The sequence below is a fragment of the Pholcus phalangioides genome, unplaced genomic scaffold (assembly GCF_987345545.1).
Source record: "Pholcus phalangioides strain wild (caught in Gottingen) unplaced genomic scaffold, Ppha-v1.0 ptg000017l_1, whole genome shotgun sequence".
NCBI classification, from domain to species: domain Eukaryota; kingdom Metazoa; phylum Arthropoda; class Arachnida; order Araneae; family Pholcidae; genus Pholcus; species Pholcus phalangioides.
Genome location: NW_028301610.1, coordinates 13166808 through 13187818, shown reverse-complemented (window position 1 = coordinate 13187818; position 21011 = coordinate 13166808). Strand labels below are relative to the sequence as shown.

At 35.9% G+C, this 21011-nt stretch overlaps 1 protein-coding gene across 2 annotated transcripts in view; it reads right to left on the bottom strand.

The window, feature by feature from the left end:
- Window positions 1-21011, bottom strand: part of mAChR-A (muscarinic Acetylcholine Receptor, A-type) — a 141925-nt gene that overhangs the window by 99845 nt on the left and 21069 nt on the right. The gene's annotated exons all lie outside the window — the stretch shown is intronic.

Here is a 21011-nt window from a genome sequence, read left to right as displayed (position 1 = left end):
TACTAATTTAAGACAAATTCTGGATGCAAAAGAGCGTTTTAAAAACCATTATATTGGGTCATTTTAATCGATTCTAATGGCTATTGTTTCAATCGAATGTGCCATATGTTTTTCTGGTAAAATAACCTTTCTTTTACGAAATTTTTTTGCCTGTAAAATGAAATTTAATTTTTAAAATAAATCTTTTCTTATACTCCAAGCATCTTCCAGCCGTTGCTCGCGAGCACCATGGTGCTCCCTGAAACACACAGAGCGCTCAATTCTTGTGTCCGATTTCGTGCTCTCTTGATGATGGGTACAGAGGCAGTGCTCGCGACTGGAAAAAGGTTTAAGACCTCTGTTATAGTTTATACCAGTGTTTCTTGACCATTTTTCGCCCATGTCCCCCTTTGGGCTATTTTTTCTTCTCGTGGACCCCTGTTTTATCCGAGAACCCCCCTTTCCCAGTATCAACGAGACACTTAATTTCAATTAAAAGCTTCATTTCTTCACATATATAATGTTTTTCTCACCTCTGTTTTTGGCTACCTTAACTACCTGCCATGGCTCCCCTTCCACTTTATTTTTTCCTGTGGTCAGCTTAGTACATCCCAGTACCACAAAGTGGCCATATGTGGCCCCCGATTGGGAACCACTGGTCTATACTATTTATTGACCTGATTTGTATAGATTTACAGATTTAACGATATTTTGTATCCAGATTTTGTCTTTAATCTGTGTTCTGAATCTATCGTTTCAATTGGATGTGCTATTTTTCACTGGTTAAATAATATTTTGTACAAATTCCAAGGTATTTGAGCTTAGAAAATGAATTACCTTATGGTTACAATTTAACAACCAATGTTATTTGAGATTTCTTTATAGAAAAAATTTAATTTTTAGAACAAATATCCTTATGGAATATTCGAAAATTCTAAAGTCTATGTATACTATTTAATGAACTTATATGCATAAATTTACGGCTTAAAGGAAAATTTTGAGCACAAGGAATCATTAAAACCACCAAATAACGTCATATCCATCAATTATTAGAGAGCTATCGTTTCGATCAGATTTACTATTTTTAATAAAAATAACCTTTTTTGCGAAATCCATAGGGATATGGGTTTTCCATAACAACGGTTTCAATTTTCAGGACAAATCTTCTAAAGGAATATTTTAAGTAGTCTATTTATACTATTTAATGACCTTATATGCATAAATACGGATTAAAGACAAATTTTTGATACAAAGAAAAAAATCATTAAAATTATCATACGACGCCATTTCCACCAATTATTAAACCTATAATATCAGTTGGATGTACCATTTTTCACTAGTTAATTAATATTTTGTACAAATTCCAAAGTATCTGAGCTTTCCTTCAAGAAAAAAAATTAATTTTTAGAACAAAAATATATATCCTCATAGAATATTCGAATAATCTAAATAGTCTATGTACGTACTATTTAATGACTTCATATGCATAAAAATTTACGGATTAAAGACAAATTCTGAACACACGGACTAATAAAGCGATATTTTTACGAACCCCCAGGTAATCAAGCTTTCATTTAAGAATGAGTTTAACTTTTAAGAACAAATATATATCCTTATAGAACATTCTAAAAATATCCTATTTACAGATTCTAGTTTCGATACAATGAAGCCCCGTGTTTAAGCTGCATTTAGTTTGGATCAAATGGCCATCATAAGTCGGTTTAACGACAGTCATTTTATGAATCCATATGAAATAATTAAACCGGGATCGACATTGTGTGGAATCGATTTAAAACTGTTGTCCAATTTAAAGTCGGTATATCAAGATTTATTCAGTTGGATATTTGTGCGTATTATATTCCGATTCGAATCGCGATTTACATACTATGTATTTTGAATTTTTGAAATGTTCTCGACAACAAATATTTGTTCTAAGGATGTCTTTTATATATTATATGTATATTTTTGTTTTGTTTTTTGGATTGCTTTCGGGTGAATAATTCCTGACGTTGGGATTGTCTTCTATCTTTACGGGTATAGCAGTTGGTTGGAGCCGCATCGGTCGATGTCGGAATTGTCGATAACGTTCGATTCGATCGTCGGAAAAGTTCCTGCTTTTTTTTTCGGTGTGTATATGTGCTCTTTTTCATTCATTTCCCAAAATACAATGCTGAAAAATGATGTACTCTCATTCCTTTTCCAAGACGTTCATTGATCAGATGGATGATAGATATTTGATATATTCCGTAAAATGCCTTTGAATGTTTCACTCCATCATTCCGATATGATCATCTATCAGCCTTGAAGCCGCTTAAATACTGATTTTTCTCATCGTCTAAGAGTAAGAAATGGGATCCGGAAATTTCGCCTACGACATTTCGCCCCCCTGGAACGTTTTGCCCCGTTACATTTCGATCATGGCACGTTTCGCACCCGGAAATCTCGCACATGGCGTTTCGCCTGCCCCGAACTTGTGAGTGACTAACTGCAGGGCCGTAACTAGGGGGGTAGGGACAGGGTGGCAACTGCCCCATGCGGAAAAATTTTGGGGCGGAAAAGTTTAAGGTGGGAAAAAATAACGCCATTACAGAATTATTGAATTTTATAGTTGCGGGTGCGACAAAATAATGTTTTTCCCGGGCGGCTAAAATCTTAGTTACGACCCTGACTGACTGTGTGAGTGACAAAGTGATTAGGTGAGTGACAATATAAGCGGGCGAGTGACAGTATGAATGTCCAAGTGAGTGACAGTATAAATGTCCAAGTGAGTGACAGTATAAATGTCCAAGTGAGCGACAGTATAAATGTCCAAGTGAGTGACAGTATAAATGGCCAAGTGCGTGACAGAGTGATTTTCCAGGGCAGGTGAAATGTCAGGGGTAAATGTCCAAGTCACTTGATCACTGATAGGGTCATTCACTTTGGCGCTCATACGGTGAGGGCAAGTGAAATATCTGGGGCGAAATTTCCAGGGTCAAATGTACTGGGGACGAAACGTGCTAGGGGTGAAATGTCGGGGAGAGGAGGGGGGGGGGTCAAAATTTCAACATTTACTAAAATATTCAAACTCGGTTATAACGACACCTCGTCTGTAACGTCAATAATTTGAACTGATTGCCATAAAGAATAATGTTACTGAAACTAGCTTATAACGTCGATGAAATGCAACCACGTCGGATATAATGACAATTATTTCGTCACTTTTGTTTCCGTTTCTATGAGGTTGCCCAAATTCCTACGATTAAGGGAATACCATTTCTCTAAAAAAAAAGACTATTAAGAAGGCGAGATATCTCATCAATGCCGGTGAAAGTGTTGAAGATTGACTAAGGTATGTTGAAACGATAGATTCGATTTTCTTAGCATTAGCTATAGGTCCTTCCGCAGTAAAACAATCAAAAGTTAATCTGTTTTCTTGATAAAAATTTATTGATGACATTTTTTACCGAGCTATGTTCTGATAGGTGATGGCTCGGAACGTGATTTCATAAATCATTCCGCCACAAAACATTCAAAATTCCATTTTTCTTCAATACTACATGATGAATGAATGAACGCCGGAACTCTGCCACCGGTTACTTCTCCCGTTGCCGAGGTCTCTTCCAGCCCAGCTTCATGGCCGAGTCTGGAACATTTCCCATACTGCATTCAAACTCGGTTATAAAAACCTCGATAGTAACGACACCTTGACAGTAGCGTCAATAATTGGCGGTCCGGACTGATTCCCATAGAGAATAATGTTAACGATCCTTGCTTAAAACATCGATGAAAACTAACGAACTCGTATATAACGACAATTTTTCCGTCAGTTTTGTTTCCGTTTCCATGACGTTTTTCCCAAGGAAGTCCTACGATTAGTGCTGATCACATCCAGGAAATGTTCGTCCGTCGTTCTGTTTATACCTAACGTTGAAAAGAGAAAGATTTATTGCATGTTTGACGTTCCGACATGCTCATTGACATGGCCACTATGCAAAATATTTTCGTTTTTGTCCTTTCAAACTATTTTTTTATTAAAATTTCATCGTGTGAACGAGAGGAACTATGATTCCAGTTGCTCAACCTAATTTTTTCTTATACAAAGTGTGGTCAAATCATAATAACAAACAAGCCGTCTCCTGTGTGTTTCTTACGGGACTCCAGTAAAAACTCTGAAAACCTCGTCATCGAAATTGGTGTATTGTTAATGCTCCTATTACATTTTTCACCACAACGCTTCCTATTCGACGACACATTACTTGAGGAGAAAGCTTGTTTAGATCTGTTCTGTCACCCTTTAAAGTCTGCACCAAGATTTTAGAATCGCCTGCTATATTAGATGAAGCATTCGAGAGAGCAGAAATTAATCCAATTATTCCGAGCAGAATAAAACGTTTCAAGCATCAAATGCTAAAATTTTGCTATTATTATACATAGACATAGAACATTTGGAAAAATTCTCATGAATTTCAAACACCAAGGAAATGTTTTGTGGGCTTTCTTCCATTTTCTTTTATCCCCGGAACAAATTTTTTGAAATTTTTACGACCAGAAAAACTTCCATTTGATTGGTTGTTTTTACGGGACTCTTGTAAAAACTCTGAATACCTCGTGACCCAAAATTGGTGTCATTAATATTCCTGTTACAGTGTTTCACCACAACGCTTCATATTCGACGACATATTCCATGACGAAAAATGCGCATTCAGACGCGTTCTATCACCCCTTAAAGTTTGCACCAAAAGTTTCGAATCACCTGCTATATCAAGCGAAAAATTCGAGAGAACAGAAATTATTCCAAACAGAATAAAACGTCTCAACCGTAAAATGTTAAAGTTTTTCCATTATTACACATAGACACAGAACATTTGGAAACTCTCGTGCATTTCAAATATCAACGAAATGTTTTGAGCAATCCCCGGAACAAATTTCTTGGAATTTGTAAGACAGACAAAGATTGGTTCCATTGAAATGAATCTAAACAGCAAAGAAAAGCGAGAGAGAGAAACAATTAGGAATGCAAGATCCTGTAAGAAAGTTCCAAGTTGCTGTTTGTCATTGTTGAATCATGTGAGCGAGAGAAACTTTGATTCCAGTTGCTCAACCTCTAATTTCGGAAAGAAGACCACACGCGAAACACGTAATAACAGTTCCCTACATACGAAAGCTCATTAATTAATCTCGTTAATTGATTTGAACTAACTTACAATATTTTTCCCATTTTCTCCGTTCCTTTTTTCCTTATTCTTCTCCTCTTTTCGGACAAATTATCGTCTCGTTTTTCCTTCTCTGCTTCATGGTTAGCGTGAAAAATTGAGAAGTTGCGATCCTTTTTTTCTGGTTTATAATTAGCCATAAAAAGGTCAAGATTAATTAGAGAGCGGTATATTTTTTCTCCTTCTCCATTGTCTTGATCTTTCTTGATGAACAAATGAAAATAACGATCCGGAACAGAGAATACGGTTTCGAATGTTGTTTCATGAGATTGCGTTTGGATGGGTTATTTGATACAAGAGAGATAGAAAAGAAAATGGAAAGTAATTTGCGTTGTGAAGAAATAATATTTTTCTCATAATTGCGTGTGAGAGTAGCATGAACAGTTAATTTTTCTCAAAAATATGATCAAAACGGATGTCTGATATTTAGTTGCTTTGAAATTGGATGATCTTATGTAGCCATTATATGAATGATTTTTGGTAAGAATACACTTATTTTAGAAATGCTTGGAAATACACGATTTCTCTAGAAATGAAGAGTTTATTATCAAAAGGGAATATTTTTCCTTTTTTCGTGACGTGAATACGTCTTTTAAATTGCCTGACGATACTGGGAGCATTCCCAAAAAGTTGCGTGACGAAATTATTTAAACGCTCATATATCTCAGGAAGTACTAAACGCATGTCAAAATCAATGATATCGTCATTTGCGCATGGCAAAGGTGCACCCAATGATATTAATTCGGTTTCAATATCTACTTCAGTCTTGGGCACCGGGACCGCAGCCCTGATTCGTAACAAATTTTTTTCCGCTATATCTCGAGCGTTTCACAAAGAAAATAGACGACATTGGTATCGTTTGTTAGCTATTTCAAAGACAAAGCCGTTGATAATGACCTAACACTCGATTCAAGGCACAAACATCAGAACTTACGGCCGTGCCTATGACAAAAGCCTACCCTATTTTTTTTTTTTTTTTTTTTTTGAATTTCACTTGTCAACCATTTTTGAAATTTCGGGATGAGCTCTGTCGGATTATGCAACGCGAAATATTTTTGTGAAAATTATAATGTAAATTTTTAGTTGTTATTTCTGCACAAAGGGAGCATATCCACCAAAATGCCAGCCAAAGTGCGACACCCCATATATATATTTTTTTAAAACTGAACTACCTAGGACAGCCATCTTCAACCCGTTGCTCGCGAGCACCGCCATATTTTGTTCTCGCGAACACTTGATCAACAGTTCAAATTAAACACCTTGCACAAATCGAATTCAAGGATCAAAATCCTGATTTCATGCATTTGTATGTCAAACTAGACGCGAATTACTCAAGCACGTATTGTACTTTAGACCTTGTCAGTGGACTGGCAAGTGAAAAAGAATCGTGAATAGCCGCCAAGTCTTGAGCAATGTAAAATACACACACATAAGGCATCTTTTCGATACGAGTTGATTTTGTCGGAAACATCAACGACACCCATTAAGTAAAGCAATAAAATTTCATAATTTCTCGCAGAAATTTCCTTGATCCACGATTTCACGTTTGAGTGTACATGAGTAAACAAGACCAACATTATCTCTGCTTACCAACTGTAGAATAATTGTTTTGATCAGTCGAAGGCATGATACGTGGTAAAATAATGCCCTTAGGCTAGAATATTTGGTGGAGCCCCCGGGGCGTCTCTACAGCGTGAAGAAACAAAAAAATTTCGAGAATCGTCTCGGCTCCCGGGCTGGAGCCCTGTGCATTGGTAAAATCGTGAAAAAATGATGATTTCCTTCGTCTTGCGACATTTTGCCCGTGAATGCAATGCAGTAAAAGCGATAAGATCCCGGGAAATGCTAAATGAATTGAATAACGTACGACGACGAGCTCTTTCAAAAGTGTTCCTCTGAATGGTATGAATTTGATACTGAAGAATAGCAAACTCTCTATGATATAACATCTGTGCCCTCAATATTAATGTTCGCATAAGAAGACTACCCATTTCAGTATGTTTTGCAATTATTTTAGTTAAATATATCTATAGCGGTCAAAATGACCACTACCGTCGTTCTAGGTAGATCTTAATTTTACCACTAAACTAATAAACCTAGAACATTTATATGTTAGTTTTTTAAGAGATTTGACTTTTGAGAAAAAACTCACATGAAATTTCAACAACCTCAGATAAACCGTTAGGGTATAATCTCATGCCATCAAAATGACCGCTTCCAGTGTTAAATATTGGCAATTTTTTTTTCCTCATGTAATAGTATTCATCTCATTTTCTTTTTTTTATATATAACCACTCTAAAATTTTCTCATCTGGATATTTCAATGCTTGCCAATAAAAGGATCAATAATATTTATTTACTATTCGGCATAAGCACATGACAGAATTGCAAAAGAAGGACAACAAAGGACAAAAACACAAAAAAAAGACACACCTACTGAGTGACCCTCAAGGGAATTCTCGTCCTTTCAGAAGGTCAATAACAATTTCAACATACAATTTATTCTATTTTTGATGAAGTGAATTTTCGCGATGAAATTGATTTTCTAGTTTTATACAGAACTAGCTATAATACCCGGCGCTGCCCGGGTTTTCTTCCATGACGCTGTTTGGATCACGTGATATCTCCCTCTTTCTTTGAGAGACATGCAAACCGTGTCTAAGTTAACCAATATGACGACTTCCTGAGCGACTTCATAAAATAAACAAATCTAGATTTAAAGAAACATAGAAACGAATATATTTTTTTTTCCATTTTTTAAGGGGCGTTAGGTATTTCGATTCCCCCCCCCCCCCTGAACTTTAATTTATCCATCTGCCTGTTTCAGCTTTCAAAAATGCTTAATTGAAGCTGTGAAATTTCTTCGATGTATTTTATGGGCCCATAATTAGTTTTAAAACATCCTAAACTATATGAATTTATGCAGTTGAATATTAATAGAACAAAAGGGAGATATTAATTTTCATGCTTCAGAAGACATAAATAAATGGTTGAAATCAATGTTATTGCATGAATGTCTAACTCAAAAGTAGGTCCGGGGCTAATTACTTCCTATTTAATCTCCTGGGCTTCGTATATGTCTAAGCGACCTCAATATTTCAAAAATTGAGAATTCAATACAATTTTTAAAATTATTGATGGGGCAGAAAATCCCGCTAATTTCCGCATTTCTACAGTAAAATCGACAATTTTAGCACTGATTTCTATGAGGATCACCCTTTTCCTGACTTTCAAAGCGATGCTGATGATGATTATGACGTCTATTCAAAAAGCGTCATTACTGAGAGTATATTGAAAATGTGGCAAACCATTATAAAGGCATAAACTATTATACATATACTAACAGGATTAAGGAAGTGACAAACCATTGTAAAGGCATATACACGTCTGAAACGCATTGCTAGGGAGCCACGGTAACCAAAGTAAACGTTCGGAAAGTGATTGTTGAGGCCCAAAAACCATTGTTGCCCGACGTTTTTTGCCCGTTTGGGGCATTTGCCCTGGTCTGGCGAAATTTTAAAGTAGCCTATCGTTCAAGTCGGGTCCCATTTGGTATATATGCAAAATTTGGCGACGATCGATCTAAAATTGTAGATTTGTATAGAGAACATACACACACACCCACACAGAAAATCAATTTTATATATATAGATTTATGATTTCAGAATCATTCAAGGGACACATATTGAGCACCAGTAGCTAAAAAACAATTTTATGAGTTTTCCTCATTTGATTATTTTTGTCGCACCACGGTCATTTTCGGCACACGAGGGTTAATTAGACTGGGACCTATAATTTATTGCCGATTCCGAACGGCAGCCTTTTTTTACGCTCACCGAGGGGTTGGTAAGCTAACCCCTCGATGTGGGACTCCCTGCGGTAGCAATTTTTTCTGCGGTTATGTCACCGTTTTTTTGTTGTTTTTTTTTTTTTGTACCCTTGCGAAATTTTCATGTGTCAGGAAAATTTTCTGACAAGAACGAACCGGGTATCGAACTCGCGACATCTCTAAACATCCATTGATACTTCAGGCGAGTATGTTATCGACCTGGGCTACCGCTCATTTTTATGAGTTTTTTTATGCAATTACGAAATTTCGTAATTACAAGTGCAAATAATATGGCTAAAAATGAAATCTACAGGTTGTTGCGTTGAAGTGGCGACAAACTGAGAAGGATGATATTAGGTATAATTGCCATAGAACATGGTATCGCAAACTACGTTTAGTCGGTGAAAATCACAAAAATACTTATGAAGGGTGTGACGTCGAGTGGGACAAAAATTCCAATAAAATAAGTGGAAGAAACATTTATTTGTCAACATGATTATAACACAGCCTGTGGTGTACAAAATAAAGTATAATAATAACTGCAAAAAAGTAATATAAATAAGTGCAAAAACCATTTACTTGACAGCATGATTACAATACAGCCTGTGCAGCATAATTAGTGCGAGAAAGTAGACGAAGTAAAAACGATTATAAGAGATTTTGAACTTATCATTGTACTTTATTTTGCACACCACAGGCTGTGTTGTATATCATCATGCTGTCAATTAAATGTTTTTTTTCCACTTATTATTGACCTTTTTGTCCCACTCGGCATCACACCCTTCATAAGTCTTTCCGCGATTTTCACCGACTAAAAGTGGTTTGCGATACGATGTACGGAATTTTTGATCCTTTTTGATGCCTAATATCACCCCCTTTGAGTTTGTCGCCACTTCAAGGCAACACCCTGTATAAAACACTCACTCGCTGTGAAATTGTGATCGCTGCGTCGAACCCACCTTGCCATATGGCGGGACGGCCGAACTTATTGCAATAAGTTCGGCCGCAGACATTGCCAAATCCATTTACAAAAACGGAAGAAGTTAATCCCCTATCATCAGCTAAATCTCCAACCATAGAAATACGATTACAAAAAAGTGCTCAAGAGTGGACATTTTTTAATTAAAAAAAAAAAAGCGTCGTTAGGACCAGTATGTAATCCAATATTGATTGAATCTTGTCATCACTCATATTTTTTCCTATTTATTAATTTTTTTGGGTATTTTGTAATCTTGTTGAAAAAAAAACGTGTTTTTTTTTATCGACCTAATGACGTTGAGAAAAAATAAGCATTACTGTCTTAAATGTAATGATCTCGCAATAAAAATAAAATAGAATTGATGAAGCAATAAAATGTGTAGGAAGCGTGGGTAATACGGAGTTGTCAGATAAATATGGAATACCGGGTTGCGTTATTCCATCCTATGCATTGGGTACATGGGGTTACGCTCATCGACCGAGATCACTATTAAGTCACTAAAAGGGAAGGCGGGCCTAAAGAAGCGAGGGGCTCAAAATGTTTTAGTATATAATATGTTACAGCAAATGTGATAAATCGGTCGTAAATGCATAACTAATCGATTTGCTGATCGTCTCCGCAAGTTTGATTGTCTTTTTTGCGGCGATTATGAATAATATTCAAGCATCGTTGGTAAATTTGATAAATACTAAAACAATTATGTAATTTTTTACTGGAGATCCATAATACCCAAGCGTACCTGGTTAATTGGGTAAATACTTGATATTTATCAAATGCGATGAATTTAGAACGATTTATCGTGTTTACCAAGGACGCTTGTCTATTGCCGGTAAAAGTGATAAATTTAGGGAAATTTATATGACTTAACAAAATGGTCTGTGATTATGCGTTTAACACTTTATCATGCATAATAAGCAGATTTTTCACATTTACCTTATAATATATATAATATGTGGTAAACGTGATTAATCCGGTAATTATTCATAATCACCGTTTTTATATTGGCTTATTGATAGCCAATAGTTTTGCTGGGCAAATTTTCAATCTGCATTTGAATGCAACAGTCGGAACACATATTTCAAGAACTTGCACGCTATAACTATAATAGTATAAGCCGGTTTTAGTTGAGTGCCAATCCAGATGGCGCTATAGTCATAAACGAAAACCACAGCTTGCCTCGCTTTTTGGTGACGTCATTATGATCTTAGCCAATGAGCGTAACCCCATGTTAAAATCCTATGTATAGGATAGAATAATGTTACAGGGTTTTCCTCTACGGGGGGCAGGGATTCCATATTACCCGAAGAAAATAATTTTTTTAATGGATCTTTTTTAGACATTATATTTGTTCTAAAATACGATACACATGTCAATGCAAATACAATAATCCATATTTTATAAAGATGCAAGTTTCGGGTTTTTATCATGTTTAAAATTGGGATAATTGAAAAAATAAAATTGATATATATATATATATATATATATATATATATATATAAATAAACCAATATACCAATATATATATATATATGTCATATTTATCATAATATAATTTATAAATCATGAAGATAATCTTAATTACCTTATGATTTTGCCATGTAATCTCTTCTTTTCCAGTTATTACTTCTCAACTTATCACACAAGTCAAAAGATAAACAAAAAAAATTCATCAATTTACCTTTCTAATTGAAATTTTCTAACCAGATTCAAATAAAAACTGCGCCTATCATTTGTACATTAAAAGTTTTTCAGTACGTTCTAGAACTGCACTGAGTTTTATGAGCTGCAGTTTTAAATGTTTAAAAAAACTGCTATTTTTAGTTTGTTCTAAGAAGTTATTTGAGAAAACTGTACTTTGCAATTTTTTTTTTAATTTTTTAAATCCGATAAAAATTACCAGATGTGGTAATATTTGAAGAAGGCTTGTCATAAAACAGACTGCAGTTTCTGCGATCTCGTTGGTTATTTCTCAAACTGGACTGCGATGTGGCTGCACGTTAAATAGGTTGTGTGCTGAAAAATTTAACAAAATAAAATAGTGACACCATCGGTCTTTCTTCTTTTAAACCGAGCGCAACTGCGGTCTACCGTCATTAGGTAGTTTATAGTCATTTTATCTGCTTTAAGATGTGAGTTATGCCAAAAGTGTGTATATACTACACTTAACTGATACCTGAATACCTAACCGTCTTCGTGCGTTCTAACCAACACCATCTATATCAGTAGGCCTCCGCGTGAAGCTCAGCTCGTGACGTCACCGAAGAAGATCAACTGACCTATGGCCCTCGATGTACTACAAAAAAAGGGCACATGCGTCGGCCTGCTTTATCCAATGGCTACAGGTGAGACGACCTTCTTCAGTTACGTCACGAGCTTCGCGCGGATGCCTTCTGCTATAGATGGTGTGGATCTAGTGTCGTGCCTGAAGTTAGTACTGCCATTCAGACAGTGAATGAAGTGTAATGCTTGAATATCTGCACAGTTGTAGGCAGTGCAGCAACTAGGGGAGGGGTATAGCGTTCCGCACGCTGGATAAGGAAGAGCGCCAAGTTTAATTTTTGTTCGTTCAAAAATAAAAGTCAGGCGGTGCCGAAATGGATACTTACCCCGGGCGACAGTGTGTCAATTTTTGGTGTGTTTCGGTATTCAATGGCTGAAATTGGCAAATTCCGATAGAACCTGGGAGGTGCACGGTATGAAGTGGTATGTGTTTCGGCATGATGGAAATGCATAGACCGAGTGATATCAGAGTTCCTCTTCAAAAACATAGCAAGAGGATTCTCCGAGAACAAAGTGGTTTCTCAAAATGGAATCCCATTTTTATTTAAAAAAAAGGAAAAGAAAACCAAGAATATATACTTGGACGCTGGAAGGAAGTGCCTACACATTAAAGTTTTCGGTTAAAAAATTGATCTATCACTTCTTTCTTAAAATATGACCGATTACTCAAAAAGGGTTAAAATATAACCAATAGCTCAAAAGTGCCTAAAATATGACCAATAGCTCGAAAAAGCCAAAAATATGACGTGCCATAAACGTCCGTGCGCTACTTATCACCGTAATAAAGTATTAGCCCTTTTTTTCTCGCATCGGTTATTTTAATCACACATAGGTTATCGGATTTATATTCTTGAATATTCTCTGTAGCACTTATACAAAAATATTCGCGAAAAAATTCCCGTGATTTCGTTAACGTAAGGTATTGGGAAAAGATTGCTTCTATCCAAAAATTACCGCGAATAGCTTCGAAGCAATTCCATCGAATTAATGTCGTTTAATCATCGCTTTCATGAATGATTTGATTCCAGCCAACGAGACGGAATCTTGTTAATGCGGTGAGAAAAGGGTTTTGCATAATGTATAGAGGGATTTTCAATATTCTTGGAAACACGGGGCATATATTTTGGCATTTACCATGTTGTCTTGATTGCCAGAAAATAATGAGGTTTAAGTGAAATTTCTTCGAAATGCTAGAGCCGCCTGTGTTTATGTATCGCTGGTCGTATTCATGATATTGGATGGAAATTCCCCCCGATGAAATGTTTCAAGGGGTCAAGGGGTACCAAGACCCCTGTGTGTGTGTGTGTGTGTGTGTGTGTGAATCCTATTTTTTTTATATTACATTTAATTGTAAATCAAATGCAAAATATTTCGTGTGAATCGATTAATTTGTTCTTTCAACATGAATGAAACAATTAATTTTTTCTCAGATTTCAATTTTTCAGCTCATGAAATGTTTATACAGTTTGATTAAATTAACTAATTAATTAATTGCAATTAATGATATGCGTTAATTTCATCAGGATCATGGTATGACAGTCGTTCATGGAGGTTAATTAACTCATTTTTAATTATGAATGAATTGTAATTAATAAATTATAATTATTGATTAATTAATAAGCGGCAGGAGCTAATAAGTTCATGGTGGTTAATGGATTCATTGAAAATATTCTTTGACTTGGTTAAAGTCCGAAACGAAAACGTTTGCAAGCGTATTTCGGGATTTTACCAATTCGTCTTGGTAAAACCTAGGTCTTACCGGATTACTTACTTCGGGATTTTACCGTGTCATATACACATAGATTTGCATCGGATCAAGTATGCAAATTTCTGATTTAAGTAGATTGGTTTGGGTTATTAAATGCAATTAATTTACATTTTAAACGATTGTAAGTGTTAATTAAATTCTTGATGGTATTATCCCCATAGCGTAAGTTTTTCTTAATTGGATCAATACATAGAAAACTGTTTTAAGTAGTTCCGGACTTAAAATGTTTCTCAATCTATATATCTTATGCGGTAAGTATGATAAATCATTTATTATACATAAATAACCGGTTATTATGCATACTTACCAATCGGCGGGACAGAAATATATGATTGACATACTTACCAATCGTCCTGGTAGGTTTGATAAATTTATCCCTTTTACCGGCGAACATGCATAATAATAACCAAGCGTCACTGGTAAAGATTTGATAAATACTAAAAACATTATCAATTTTACCGGCGATGATAACTAGGTGTTGGTAAATTTGATAAATACTTGAAACTTATCTCATTTATCTGTGATTATGCATAATAACCTAGTGTAATTGGTGAATTTGATAAATATGAAGAGAAAGAAAAATCTCCAAATGAGTCTAGTATTTGTGATAGCCGCTTGGTGGTCGAGTGGTCATAATGACGGACTCGAATCGCAAAGACCCGGATTCGAACCCACCGTCGCAACAGTGGTGGTCGGCTGAAGTTGGTTTAATGTCGTTCCTAATTTCGAGACGCGAATGCAAGCCACAGACAGTAACAGGCCTACAACGAAACAAATATTCAATCATTACACTTCACTCATAGTTCGAAAAATAGATGGCAGTTGACAGCGCTATAACAACCATTACTCAGAAACAAACTTCACGTTAGGCTCACAACACGCCTACAACGGACACATTCCAACTTGTATTCATTTGTTCGAATTTCCGCAGAGTATATGGACGAGGTGCATGTGTGGTTTAGTATTAGTAGTATGATGAATATAGTCGGACTTTCCCCCCCCCCGATATAATGATAACAAATTTTACGATTGTACCTCGATATAATGATACAATACATTTACGAATTATCATGTATAGTATATCATATAGTGCGATTTATTATGTTTACTATCGATGCGATGCTTGAGTATTATGCATAATCATCGGTAAAATGATATTTTTTTTGCACTTAAATATTTAAATAGTGTTTTAATGCTATTAAATTTACCAACGAAGTTTGGATACTATGCATAGTCCGCGGTAAAAGTGATTTAGTTAGGGCATTTTATCAAATTCACCAATGACGCTTAGGTACTATGCATAATCGCATTTTTTAGGAAAATGCATAATTTGGGAAAACTTCTCAAACTTACCTAAATGCTCGGCGATAATTTATAATAACCAGTTGTCATATATACTTATTAATTTTAGTAATTAAATACGTATTAAGTTGACCAATGTCGCTTGAGTGTTAGCATAATCGCCGTTAAAAGTGATTAATTTAGGGTACTTTATCAAATTTACCAATAACGCTTGGGTAAACTATGCGTAATCGCCGTTAAAAGTGATTAATTTAGGGTACTTTATCAAATTTACCAATAACGCTTGGGTAAACTATGCATAATCGCCGGTAAAAGTGATTAATTTAGGGTACTTTATCAAATTTACCAATAACGCTTGGGTAAACTATGCATAATCGCCGGTAAAAACGATTAATTTAGGGAAATTTCTTAAACTTATGCTCGGCGCTTATTGAGAATAACCAGTTGTTATGTATACTTATTAATATTTTAGCATTTAAATACTTATTTAGTTGACCAATGTCGCTTGAGTGCTAGCATAATCACCGGTAAAAGTGATTGATGTAGAGTAATTTATCAAATTTACTAATGACGCTTGGGTATTAGCATAGTTGCCGGTAAAAGTGATTAATGTAGGGTAATTTATCAAATTTACCAATGACGCTTGGGTACTAGCATAATTGCCGGTAAAAGTGATTAATGTAAGGTAATTGATCAAATTTACCAATGACGCTTGGGTACTAGCATAATTGCCAGTAAAAGTGATTAATGTAGGGACATTTATCAAACTTGCCAAAATGCTCGGTGAATATGCATAATAACCGGTTGTTATGTATAATAACCACATTTATCTCATTTACCGTAACATATATAATGCTGCAATATGTTTTCTTATTTTACTACAGATGTTTGAGTGACTATTCATATCGCATTTCACATCCCCTTTTAGTATCACATCTAAACACGTATATCCCCTTACTCGTTCTACACAATGATTGCGAGAGCAATTTGGGGAGTGGTATTTACAGACGTGCAATTTTATTGATATTAAGTTCTCTTCGCTCCATTTCTTCGATTATGAAAATGCATTATCGCAATCGGAATCAAATCAACCGCAGAACAGAAATCTCCAAATTTCTACCCTGTATTGGCCGTAGAGTTTTATCCAAGGGTATTATGTGTGGCTCCGTTAACGGACATGTTCATTTGATCTCGTCAATCTTAAATCCGTTTGATGTCCCTGTAAAGAGAGATATTTGGAATTGCTCTCACGGCGTGTTTGCAAAACGATACTGCCGACATGTTTCCTGGAATGAACCAATTAACGATTGGACGAAAACGACAGAACAACATTCGAGAATTGCCGGAATGCATCCGGAATCTGTAAACCCGTTGAAGGGACAGATATACAGCTCATCGTTGCTGGTAGATAGTTCGACGTCTACCAGATATACAGGGTGCATATCAAACGGTGGGGTGGGAGGGTGGTATGGCATTTTACTGGCACAACATTGAACCTAGAGGTATACTTCCAATTTGAAAAAATTTCCAAATAACTTGTTGTACTCAGATATGCCTTTCATGTTTCAAGTGGTTGTATAATTATTACAATAAAAAAAATTACTTTTTTGTATAGTCTCCCGTGTCACGAAACCCGGATAAAAAGTTGTTGTCAAGTCTCTCCTGTTGCCAAAAAAAATTCCAGGTTTCTAAGTGCAATATTCACTGAGATATTCGAAAAACGGAGGAAATTTTTGAAAAAACAGCGTCAAATGCGGGTAAAACAGTTTTTCCGTATTTAGAGCTGTTTTATTCCAACTTTTCTCCGTTTTTCGAATTTGAATATCCCGGTGAATATTGCACTTATAAACATGGAATTTTTTTGTTGGCATCAGGAGAGATAGGGCAACTATTTTCTAATTGCGTTTTGCGGCAAAACACGGGTACTGTATAAAAAGTTAATTTTTTTTCAATAACTCAATAACTATACAACCCCTTGAAAAATGAATGACATATTTATGTACAAAACGTTATTTGGAAACTTTTTCCAGCTGGAAGTGTGCCTCTAGTATCAACGGTTCACCAGTAAAATGTCATAACCCCTGTTTGCTATCACCCTGTACACCAGAGGTCTTCAACCTTTTTCTAGTCGCGAGCACTGCCTGTGCCCATCATCAAAAGAAGAGCACCGTTACGGTGAGTTCGACATACGAATGCATTAAATCAGGATGATTTTAGTCCTTGAATACAATTTGTTCAAGGTGTTTCATTGGAACATTGATCAAGTGCTCGCGTGCACAAAATTGCACACGAGCATCGAGAACTCTCGGTGCTTGAGCACCGTGGTACTCGCAAACAACGGGTTCAAGATGACTGCTGAATACTCCAAAATCATATTGCAATATTCAAACATAGATAACTATTACCATCAATAGATCGAATTTAGTTTTCTAGACATCATTTCGAAATTTCCAACGTGGTTAACATTTTTTTGCTTTAGAAGGTCAATTTATACTGGATGATACCATAATTCCCCTTGCCGTTTTTTACTGGCGTTAATCGTAAAGACATACTTCCAATTAGGAAAATTAAGCAAATAACGTGTAGATCTCAGATACGTCATTCATGTTGCAAGGGGTTGTATAGTTAATGAAATAGGAATGTTAATTTTTTTTATTCGGACACCCGGTCCTAAAGAGCAAAATTAGAAAGTTGTTGCCCCGTCTCTCCTGTCAACACCAAAAAAAATCTGCGTTTTTAAGTGGAATATTGACTGAGATATTTCAACAGGGGCGGCTCAAGAAGCAGGCGCGAAGGCGCACGCTTCCCTTGAAAATTTCGATTAATGTAATTCTTCAAATGGATTTGATACCAACTTAATACCATTTATTTTCTTCTTTATCAAATGAATTTGATAAATTGGAAAATAAACTTTTTCGGAAGCACTGCTTAACACGTTGCATGCGGATATATTAAGCACCTCCTACAGATATTTGGCCTCTGCACTGTTTGCCATAAATGTCATTCAGACTACCTAACAAGTTTGCCACATTTTGGAACACAGGATCTTATTTCGTTTCTTCTTATTTTGGCGTAGAATCTTCCCGATTGGCTCACAAATACCGCGTAGTGATTGGATGTGGGGCAAAGAAATCGCCAATTCTGAACCCGAGATCATTTCTTTTCCTCACAACGATGATACTGGCACGAGCAGGGAATTTTTCCCCCTGAATATTCTGAGGAAAAATGGACTACTTACTGACGTCAAGCAGACTGCGGAGGCCTTCTATCTTTAGGAGGTGCTGGTATATTTTACCGCCCGCGGACTTACGAGTGTAGCGGGCGTTTTTTCGAGAATTTCGCGGGAGTTTGGCCATTCAGTAAAATTGGAATAAATCGATAACTACATCGTTTTTATCAACGAAAGTTTTTTTATTTTACACTTAAATATATGCTCTACGTACTTTTGCGAGAGATTTTAAACTTATCGATATTTTGATAATAATATATGTTTGATTCCGTGACTAAATATGTAAAAAAGCCGTCACATAACTTTGCTGCATCAACTGTGAATTCAGGAACACTAGTCATATCAGTTTTCCCAGGATGACCCAAAAATTCTTCAAGGACTGGAGGATTCTCAATCGATGACCATTCATCTGCTTCTTCGTCGGAACTTGTTTCAGAACTGCTAGAAATAGTTCTTCGAGTGAACACTCGAGAAAGTGGAATAATGTCATCATCGTCGCTTCCTTCATTATCTTTTGACTTTCGGAATTACTATCATACATATTTCTTGATCACTATTTTTGTCACAATGGCTCATTTTATCAATGTTGTAATCAATACTAAAAAAACAAGCATCAAATTTACAAAACACAGACTTGAAGCCATTAAACCAAGTAACTCGACAAACTAAACGTCTAGAAAGAAACAATAGAAATCGTTGTCTAGCAACACAAACACCATACTCATTTACAATGCCAATCGTATTTATACGATACCCGCTCTCCAACACACACAAATCTACTAAATACGTACTTTTACATGACCCGCGCTCTAGTGATAGACTGCGAAAAACGTAAAAGTACGTTTCCCGCATGCAATGTGTTAAAACAACGTGTCCCGTAAAATACGGTCATTTGCAGGTGCTTTCCATAGAGAGCTATGTATTCTTCTTTCCCTTGGGCGCTTTCCGTCATGCGCCGATATCAGATACCTTTAGTAGTTAGAAACATGAAAGAGAAGGGAGAAAGGGGATAGGGGGGGGGGGGTTAGAGCAAAGGTTATTACGCTCGTTTTGGCCGCGCTGGAAACCGCTCCCCGAATACTAATGCTACCATCTAGCTTCTAATTCTCAAATCTGTTGTATCTTTCAAATTAGAACATATTTGAATATAAAAAAATAATATCTTTTCATAACTACCATTAGAATATAATGCACCTTTAAACTAGAATATAATATTGATAGAAGAGTATGAATTTTCACAATTTGCAAAAAACTATTGCCAATGGCAACTGCTGAATCTAAATGTGATGACTTTCATCGTTATTAAGATATACATTGGGTTCACTGTGAAAATTATTTACGTTAATGTTGTGCGTTGATAGAGCACTATATATTATTTTTGTACTGCATAGATATACAGATGATGAGAGAAATAATTTGAAACACACACACAAAAATAAAAGTTTTCACTGTGGTGCAATGCTTTACTAATTGTAAATACTTGACTACATATTTCCACCGATAGATGACAGTATATTTTTCGAAGTCTGCGCCTTCCAGAATATCTGACCACAAGCCGCCACTGTATCTAAATTCAAAAATTGGAGAGAGAAAATTGGGGAAACAGCGAAAACTAACTAACTCTTTCTCTTATTTATGCTGGTCTTTCTCAACTTTTCGCCAATTTTCAATTCATATACACACAGTATTTCAGTGAATATTGCACTTGGAAACGTGGAATATTTTTTGTTGGCTTTTTGAAGACAGAGCAGCCACTTTGTAATTGGATTTTTAAGGACAGTGTATCCTCATAAAAAGTTAGTTTTTGTGTGTCAGTAACTATACAATCCCTTGCAATATGAATGATGTATATATCTGAGGCCTACACGTTAATTGAATACTTTTTCTAATTGGAAATATGCTTCTAGAATCAACAGTTTGCTAATAAAATCCGCCCTAGGGATTTTTCTCGCTGCCCTGTATATGGGAGGTTTCTATATATTTACGTTGTGTGTGTTGTTTTTTGCGTATTTTTTATTTTTTCTATTGAGTTTCAATGTACATATTTGTATTGCACCGCTAGATATGACTGAAATGTGCAATTACAAAGAAAACCTTAGCCAATCCAGCTTTTTATGGCCAGATTTGCGTTTAGCACACCGAATTACATAGTAATCGACTTTTTATTTAAGACGCAGAGTATTTTCCAAAATTTATTCTCTAGTGTAAGTGGAGTCTCTAGCACAGTCTAAGAAAAATCATTTGCATCCACGTTCGTCGGCGAGCAAAAATGGAAACCCTTATGCAAGTAGTCTAACGTCTCCATAACTTACAAAGCGTTGGTTTTCATACGTAATAAGTCACGTCCTGGATAATTAATGCCACGACAGCAAGTCAGTCGCAGTTGTATCCTGTCTTCCTATTCACACGCACGTGTATCGGATTCGAATAGTAATCCACGTGTTGCTCAA